Source organism: Micropterus salmoides, unplaced genomic scaffold (genome assembly GCF_014851395.1).
Source record: "Micropterus salmoides isolate LMB-PRFRI ecotype aquatic unplaced genomic scaffold, ASM1485139v1 Ms_hic_scaffold_3807, whole genome shotgun sequence".
Classification (NCBI taxonomy): domain Eukaryota; kingdom Metazoa; phylum Chordata; class Actinopteri; order Centrarchiformes; family Centrarchidae; genus Micropterus; species Micropterus salmoides.
This window is the reverse complement of record NW_024043159.1, coordinates 3,573-13,389: the sequence shown is the minus strand read 5'-3', so window position 1 is coordinate 13,389 and position 9,817 is coordinate 3,573. Positions and strand designations below refer to the sequence as shown.

The window sequence follows — 9,817 nt, the reverse complement described above, 5'->3', positions numbered from 1 at the left end:
CAGCGGCAGCGCCTCCCCCTCCACGGATGATTGATGGTCACCCCGCCTACACGGTGCGCTGGCTCCTGGACGTGCGGCGTAGAGGTCGGGGGTACCGCTACCTGGTGGACTGGGCCGGTTACGGCCCGGAGGAGCGCTCCTGGGTTCCCTCCTGCCAGATCCTGGACGTCCGTTGAGGGGGGGGGCCCGGCTGACGGTGAGTGCCTTGGTTTGCTTTTTTTCCCCCGCTTTATTTCACCCATTGTTTTGCTCTGCCTGCCTCCCTGTGTTCTCCTCCTCTCTCCCTCTGCTCCTGAGCCCAGCCAACTACCCGCACCTGCACCTCATTAGCCACCTCGTCAGCCTGCCACACCTGCCTGTAATCAACCTCATTCCTGCCTGTATTTTTTATGTTTTTTTCTCCACACCATCCTCGCTTGATCGTCATTGCTTGTTCTGATGTGGAGTGTATGACTGATTGATATAGCCAATCATATTAAAACGGGCCTGCCCCACCCCTGTCTGGGTCAGTAACCACGCATTATGGGCCAGTCGATCAAGGAACATACCAATAGATTTTCAGTGGTTTATTGGCCCAGTTTCCCAGCGGCCCACAGGGGAAACTCCCGGTACTCTGCCCTTGCCACTTAGCTCTGTTCTGGTCACTACCAACTCCTCAAAACAAATATCTGGCTCCTTAGCCTGCTAGATGTTTGACTTTCTTCACCAGCTGCTCTAGCTTTGTCCATCTGCTGGGAAGATACAGTACAGTTGGCTTTTTTTCTAAAAATGGCTGCCTATGGGAAATTGATGAGAGCTGTTCAAACTTGACCCTACAGTAAACTATAAACAGGTATAACAGATGGAAGAGAACACACCAAAAAGAAAAAAAACATTTAACACCTCCACAATCTCCAAACTCAGACCACGAGACATTACAAGGTATCTGCTAGACTGTGTTTAAACCAAATGGCAAGAAATGTGTTTAGCTGTGCTAAAAGATTCCGTGAAGAACTATTGACAAGAAAATGCTACTTAGTACTTCTATTAATTTGTATTAAACCCTCTAAAAATTTGGACGCTGTCATCGTTGGTTATTATTATAGATTTGATCTGGGGATGCAGTAGCGCACAGAAAAAGGATATTGGAGAATGTGCTTAACAGTTCACAATTTAATTGTTATAGGCTGACAACCTCCTTGTAGAATCAAAGGACACTGAAGGTTTGAGATAATAAAACACAAATACAAGCAGATGCTTGCCGACACGGTGGTAACTACAAAGCCACACTGTCGCCTCAAGTAACAGAGATGAGTAACATTTAACTACAAACTGCTGTCTGATCCTGGGGTTCCTTAGACAAAATCTTACTAACTAGTGGTTCATGGCCTGATAGCTACCCAGGAACCCCTTCATGAAAAAGTTAGGGAACCCCTCCTGTGTGTAGGTGGTGTTAATGTAGCTTTCAGTCGCAGTGGCAGTTTTTTTTTCTGCTGCTTTGCACTTCCCTTTTGTAATTTAATCAGCAGCCTTTCTGCGTCTCAAGCTCCACCTTTGGCAAGCCAACATGGCAATTAATTGGCTTATTAAATCCCTCCGCAATGCCCTATCAGCAAAACTATCAAAGACTAATCCTCCCTTTGTACTACAATAGTGTATGCAGGGATAGAGCAGAGTAGCATTTGCTGGAGCAGCTGACTTAATCAGGACTGAGAGTTGTCAGTAAGACAAAGTTATTGTGCTGTGAAGGCTGGGTGCAAGTAAGAGGCATGGATTACAGCTGTTACTGCAGTCCAGGTGTATTTACATGCCTAATTTGGAAAGTGTGTGTGTGTGAGAGAGAGCCAGGGAGATATGGTGCACCAAACACAGCATACTGTGTATGCACAAAATGCAGAATTTGAAATCCATCCAGGTGAGCCTGTTACCAAGAGTAGAAGAATGTTTTGCCTCAATCACCTCCTTTCATTAAAAACAAGCTGCAGTCAAACCCACAGACATCCTGAAAACTGTGTGTGTGTGTGTGTGTAGGTGTGTATGTGTGCCTTGGGGAGGGCTAATTGAAGCTAATTTGTAGCTTTACAATGACTTAGCTTAGCTAACTTAATGACTGTCAGGTCTGATTCCCCAACATTGTCATTTCAGAGAAAGAGCAGCCAATATTATCTATCTCTGTCTTACCCAATGCCCAGTTCGCACATGCGCTAACTCGCAAAGATTTGCACACAAAGATTCACACACACCTGCTGCACACCAATTACTATACTTCAGTCCCGCACACCTTTCTATTTGCTGTGTCATACTTTTACAACACTTTAGAAGTTTTCCGTTCCCTCTGTCGTCAACCAAGGATGCAAACAAGGTGACTAGCACATCATCATCAAACCATCTGGTATGTGATAAACAGAAAAAAAAACACACCCACACACTCTCACTAACACATGGACAGACATTCAGTACACCCACTCTCTCTCGATACAGTTTATGTTGTTACAGTTCAGACAGTTGTGGGTAATCCCAATTCAGTAGCAGCAGGAAGTGAAAACTTCTCAATGTGACCCCCCTGTGTGTGGAAAGGATCATTCCTGACTATTGGCTCTATCTCTCTGCCTGACTGCTCCTGTTGATGAGCAACAACCGTAGCCATGGGGAGCAAAAACTGCCATCTCTTTTGCCGTTTCCTCCCCTCTGATTCCTGGAGTGTCTTTAACGCAGCCACAGAGGCAAAGACCTCGGTGGTGTGCATCTTCAACTTTCTCTCCCTCTCTCCTTCGAAACATCTTCCAGCTCTCTGAGAGGGCATTGATTCTTCTCCAGGGAGGGAAGATGTGTCACCCTGCACGGATTGGATTGATAACGCTGGGCTAAATATAGCCCTGCGGCAGGCAGGACGGTAGAGGATATTTTTAGATGTGTTTATAGTGCCGCGACTCGGACACTACCTCAGCTGAATGACCAAATGGAAGTAAGGAAGGGGTGGGGGGTACTGTGACTCTCTCATTGAGAGATTACTGCACTTAGTGGGATTGTCAAAAAATCTGAGTGGATGAGTGCACTGTCTGTCCAGTTCAAAATGATCATCAGTTATGTTTAAAAATATGCTAGTCAAAATTAGTCCTCTAAAACATTTTCTGTTGACGTAAGCTTAGATTGAGTGGTTTCTTTGGCTCCATTGGCTGATTTGAGTAATGTATTGGCTTTCCGTTTACAACAGTCTCTAATCCATACAGCACACTCTCTGCTTAGAGCACTCTGAGAGTCTCACAGTCCTCTCTCCCAATGTGCTGAAGTGCTCACTTTATTTCGGCTGCAGGCGGTACTTACATGATGCTATCGGATATCACAATGTTGTATATTGAGCAGAATTGTTACAGAATCTATTTTTCCCTGCTTTTGCAATATAGATTTAATAAGCATGCTTTCTTTTTATTTTTCTCTTTCATATACCCTTCAGCATACATAAAAAAATAAAACACGAGACACTTCTGTGTAAAGTGCTGACTCTCTCTGAATTGATCCCAGAGGTGCTGTGGGGTCTCCCACAGAGGCGATCATGGGCCTGAGCTAAATGCTAACACTTTACAGAACTGAAACCTATGCAAAATCGAAGCAAATAACCACATTGATCTCTGATCTTTTATTCTCATATTGCCAAAGCTTCCCCTCCAGCGCAGATCATTTACGGAGTTAATTGATTTGTCCTGCTGTGCGAGCCCTTTCTGTTGCCAGCCACATGCTGAGCCATAGGACATGTTCACATTGTAATATCCAGGCAGCAACAAACAAAACAGTGTCTTTTAGATCAATCAGAAATCCAGCTGAGATGAACAGATCTTTGCTTCCTTGTCTATTCAACGGCGATGCCTGTAGAAAAAGAATGCTTTGTCGTGTACAACACAGACTTAAGTTTTGGAACAGATGTTTCTCTCTGTGCTGCAGTGCCTCACTTCCCCTTCTTGTGAATTTTACATTATGGTGAATCATTTCTTCAATTGCTTGTCTTCATCTTGTGCCTCCATCCAAATCACCATATTCTCCTTTCACCAAAACCACCCAAATACCCATCATCTAGCCATGCACGGTTTCTCCAGTCAAATGGCATCAAAAATAATGTGCAGGCAGGTTTTTAAGATGGGTAAAATTAGCAGCTGTAGTGTTTGACTAGAAAACATGCATAACCATGTGTATTACCGCTTGAGAGACACAACCCTATTGACACATGGCCAAATAAGCCAAACTCACCTGTAGATAGTGACAGGGCCTGAGGTTGGGCTTGAGGTCGGTGGGCGTCATGGGCTTTTCCAGGTTGAGAGAGGACTTCCTGTAGGCCTCCTTGGCTTGGCTGACCGTTAGCGTTGACCAGGAGCTCCTCTTCATGAACTTTCCCTCTGGTGCCATGCTTATGCTCTCGCAGGCTGAGCACTTGACATCGTTGTTACTCTTGGATGTCTTCAGCGACAGGTCTCCAGCCAGGTGGCCATGCATTGAGTCAGGGTAGCAGTGGCTGATGTGGTCCATAGGATGCCGTGACATGACGCTGGGTGTTCTGTATGTGCTGTCACTATCCAGGTTGTCATCCGAACTCCACCAGCCTCCCGAGCGCTGCTTGCCGCTACCGTCAGATTTGCGTTCTTTGCTCTTGCTGCGTTTGCTGTGTTTGTGGTGGCCTTGGTGGTGGTGATGGTGGTGGTGAGAGTTGTCCCGGTGCGAGTCGCTTTTGGTACCGTTCATTTTGGAGGAACCTTCTAGAGAGTGTGACTTTGTGAAAAGCTTTTGTACCGAATGGACTAAGTGACGTATTCGCCCAGGGCTTTCATTACGCTGCTCTGTAGTTGTGGTTGTGGTGGAGGTGCGTTGGTATTGCAGTGTGTGGAAGCCATCCCGGTGCAGCGGCATCTGCTTCTCAAATTGGTCCAGGAGGTTTGCTGGGATTCGGTTCATTTTGCCACTGCCACCGTGCGAGGATGAGCCACCGTCCTCTCTGGATTCCCTGCCACCAGAAGTGTTGCCACCGCTGTCCCGCGAGGCGCTGCCGTAGTGCATGCGGGGGAAAGTGCTACTAGATATGGAGTGGTCAGTGGCCGACATGGACACTGGCATCACCATGCACTCAGAGTGGATGGAGCTCCGGGGAGCAGCGGTGGTGACTCTCAAGGGGACAGCTTTCAGTGGGGCTGAGGAGGTAGGAGGGGGGGCGTGAATTGCCATGGTGGAGGTGATGATCCAGGGAATGGTCGCATTCAGCCAAGCCGCAGGTGTGGGCTGAGGTGAGTTGGAGCTGGGCAGGGCGGCCGCCAGAGAGACCCTTCATGTTCCTGGGTGGAGGGGAGTAGCTGTCCTCATCGAAGTACTGCGAGGGCGACCATGAATACTGCTGGTCTGAAAGAGAGAGAGAGAATATTAAATCACACCCAAAGAAAAACACATTTTCCTAGAAAAAGAAATGCATTTCACACTTAATGATGAGGGGGAAAAAGCCTAGTACCAAATGACATGTCCTCCAATAGGTCATTATTCACCATACTCTCACTCTCCACATCTACTTCAACTACAAAGGACACTCAAAAAACTCAAAAGGTAGCACATCCAAAATGTGGAAGTGAAATCCACAAACAAAATCTCAGTTGTCCTATTTTTCCCCTTCTCTTCAGGTCTGTGGCATACTGCGAGAGAGAAAAAAAAAAAGAGAGAATGAAAGAACGAGAAAGGCAGGAGACAGGTAGGAGCTCGCACTGCCATTTATCCAATGCAAAGTGAAATAATAGCCTATCACTCCATGGTGCTGGTGTCATCCGTCAAAGCCCTGAGGAGAGCGCTGTGAGGCGTACGGCCAGATAGGCGTCCTTGGGAGACAATCACGAAATGCACCTTCTCTGCTTTTCTTTCTGTTGGCCATGTATTCTTAGATTAAAACCCAATTCTGAGTGATCGGTTACCAAGGGTAGACGTCCCACCACTCTATTCCAATGTCTTTAACTTAATCAGAGGATAGGTTTACTTTATCTTTAGGCCTCACCACCATCTGCGGTCACTGTAATTACAATGCCCTACCTTTGAATCACTTCAGGACAATGGAGGTTAAAATTCCACATGGGACAGTAAGCATGCTACATGTTATGTCATGAATGACCCCCTAAATATTAAACTTGATCCTCTGCCTTAATGTGGCTTTATCTTGGAAACAATTAAAGTGTAGAACAGATCCCAAAATCTGAAGTACTTCATATCTTCATATCATATATTTAGTGTACGAGATTACAACTAGCTTATGAGTGCTAATTAAGTAAAACTGTATAACTAAGTGTAGAATCTTATCATTTCTAATTAGCTTTGCTTCATAAAATAAACATTTTGTCCGCCCTCTGTTTTTGATTTTCCTCATCACCATGGTTCTCCAAAGCTTGCCTGGGTCATATTTCAGACTTATCTGCACAGTGTGAAATAGGAAATAACAAACAAACAAAGAATAGCTATATCTAAGCTCACTTGCCTGCTAATGATACGCCTCATAAAGCCATGCACTTTCACTCCCACAGTAACCCCATAAAATAAAGGAGAGTTTTTATGAGCTACTAGGAGAGAGAGATAGAGAGGTTTTAGGCCAAATTGTAGCACTTTTAAAGTATATTAATGTATTAACAAATCAATCAATTCTTAAAAGATTCTGATCTTAATTCTCATATCTTGACATAAATACCATAAACAAAAAGGATAACTGGGCTGGGGTCTGAGGACCCTGTTGTTTGTGGAGGAAAAACACCTTCACTTAGCACATTCAGGTGCTCCAATGACCAGAATTATATAAGTATATATAGTACTAATGAGTGAAATGCCAGCAGGGTGCCACAACCTTGTGGCTGCACAAATTGTTCTTACTGCTAGGTTGGAGTTAAATGTGATTGTCCATCTCATACCGATGCTATTTTTAGTGCTGTTAATTAATGATGACCACATTTTCCCTTAAGACATCTGCTTCCTTCCTTTTCTTTTCTCAAAATGTCTTAAAATAAAATCAGGGAAATGAAGGTCTTAAATTGTCTTAAATTTACGTAAATTTGCTGTAGGTATTAAATTTGCAGATGGTGCGTTTAAGGCCAGTGGTAAAATTGTCACGCACAAAAACCTAAAATGCCTAATTAGCGTGTATTTGTATGATTTTCTTTTAGTAATGTGAGACCCCGCCATTAATATAACTCACATGTTACGTTTAGGTTAGCTGCAGACGTTGATGTCTGGCTGCCTGGCCAAAAATAGTCAAATCTTTTTTAATCATTATTTTTATTATTATAAGTTTAAAGGCTGATTTGTTGCTCTTGAAGAAACCAGATGGTTAATTGTGCTTTTAAACTTTTCTTTGCAGTCAGAACATGACAAACACTTGATGCCAAACAGCAGCCTGGTATCAAACAGTGGATCACTTCACAAAGCTGAGGTAAAAAATTCGAAACAACAAATATGCACGAGAAAAGTAAAATCTTTTTTCAGTCCCTTTTCCTCAACATAATAAAGTGAGTAAATCAAATATTTATTGAACATTTGTTATTGAGGAAGATTGTATCATGATAAGTACCATTATTGTTTTATTGCCCAGCCCAACTAAAAACCTGAGCATGATCAATAATTGGCACTGTTTGAGCACGTTTATGCACAACACTGAATGGATACACTGTCTAGGCTCTTGTCTGCGTTGTCAAACCTTTGGATTTTATTTGCAGAAGACTGCGGCCGATACATATTTCCGCCCAAGTAGCTGCTGTTTTTGTGGTTATCAAGGCATTTGCATCCATGTGGTCATGGTGTATCCTGACCACCTCCAGAGGTCGTTTTGCTGATTGGATAACAATCTGTTCTCAATGTGTCTCGGGTGCATTTACACCTGTACTTTCATGTGGTTAAGTGCTACCCAGTCACAATCTGATCACCCAAAATACATTTTAATGCCAGGTGAATACAGCATCTATGTTCCTGATTTGGAATATGCCAAGTCTTTCAAATGTGGTGAAAAGAAAACTGCCAAATGTGGCATTGCGTCGTTAATTAAGAGATCAAACGCGCATCTCTCTTTCTTTTTTTTTTTTGATTTGAGGTCTTAAATTTATATTTGTTGAGGTCTTAAGGTGTCTTTAAAAGCATTAAATTTGACTTTTAAAATGGTGCAAGAACCCTGACTTGTACCTCCTCCCCTGGTACCCCAGGCCCTCATTGCCATTTTCCATTGATCAACCAGATGCCCTCGGACTTTCCCTCCTTGTTACCCAATCAGCAGCCACAAGTATGTAAACACAGCCGGCTTAAAAAGGCAAATCAACGTACTACATTTTGTCAGGCCTGAACTCGGCCCTGGACTTCCCTGCTCACCTGTTTCCATTCTCCCTCGTCAGCTCCTTTCCACTCACTCCTTGCCAGATCAGATCATAGCTACGTTTCTCACAAGGGCATTTTAAGGGATAGCTACCAAACAGTATACACAGTGTGGACATATCTGTGATGACTGATGTTAATATGCACACACTCTCTCTCAACCCTTCCAGCAACTATTCAGTAATTAATTTAAAACAGATTTTTTGATGTCTGAATATTTATTGTGTGCTTTTACATACTAATACAACTGTATAAGCTTCACTTTAGTATACATACAAGTTACAAACCAGATAGTGTGCTGTGTGAAGTTCCTCTGGGTCCTGTCCCTGCACCAAGAAAATGTTTGTCTCTGGGTATACTGAGGATTTTCAACTCAATTATTTTGTTAATTGCTCTGAGAATTTCTCATTCACAAATCACAAAACCTGTCCACGATCACGAGAAATACTTACTGTGCTGTATGTGAATTGTGACTAAGGATTAAGGGTGGATGTTCCTTTTCATCTTTCAAATTGGATAAAATTTATTCCATTCAAACTTATTTTTAATGAGGTCTAAGATCTCAACCCCTGAGGTGCAGCCTTGCTCTTCTGTTGCTGTCGTCCTCCATCTGTTGAGATGAAAACAAATTCTCCTTGTTTACCAGTCTTGCATGAGGATGTCTACTCGGCAGCCTGTTGTAAAATTAATCCAGGCTACTCTAAGCATGCATGGAGGGGTGGAAAAGGATAAGACATTTTCCCTCAGGAAGGACTGTTTTTGTAAGGCTGCACATAACAGAGCTGAAAATGCCTATAAAAAAACATTACTACTAAGTACAAATCAACAGGCTGAATTAGGTGAACTTGCTTGGCCTAAGTCAATCCAGTTCATTGCTCACTAGTCATTGCGGCAGAAGGATGAGGGTGCATTATTGATAGATGTGATGCTACATTTCTGTCTGAAGTTATGTCACTGTCTTACTCTAAGGCCTTTCTCTGATGTCTCTCAGGGAGCTGCACTGAATACATTATCTAGCAGCAGAGTTATGGCATTTCCTGGGATTATACAGCAGATGACAGACTCATCCGCCCTCCAATCTCTCTCTTTTCTAACCTTGTCTTCTGCTGATACAGAATGGAACTTTTGTTAAAGTAAAGAAAAAAGTAGACGCACAAAGTTCTACAAAATATCTTGAAGGTTATTTAACATGAACACGATGCGGCTTGAGGGAAAGCAGCTCTCTCACTGAGAGCGCATCCTTCTGGCAAGTGCTCTGCAAACAGGGAGACAAGTATCTGTGACATCTGTGGAAAGGGAGAGGGCTTGTTGTTTTTACACTGATACCAGCACCTGCCATCACATTATCAGCTTCTTGGCAAGGGTGCCAACTGCTTGAATGGACTGCTAGGATGGAGGGTGAATTTAGAAAGTGGATGGCAATTAAATTTCAGCAACATTTTCGTTTAATGTTGGGCTATCGTGCTTTTAAATGTTG

General features: G+C 43.5%; 1 pseudogene; it reads right to left on the bottom strand.

The window, feature by feature from the left end:
- Positions 1 to 4,188: 4,188 nt before the first annotated feature.
- On the bottom strand, positions 4,189 to 5,354 carry LOC119884975 (annotated as a pseudogene).
- Positions 5,355 to 9,817: the final 4,463 nt, after the last annotated feature.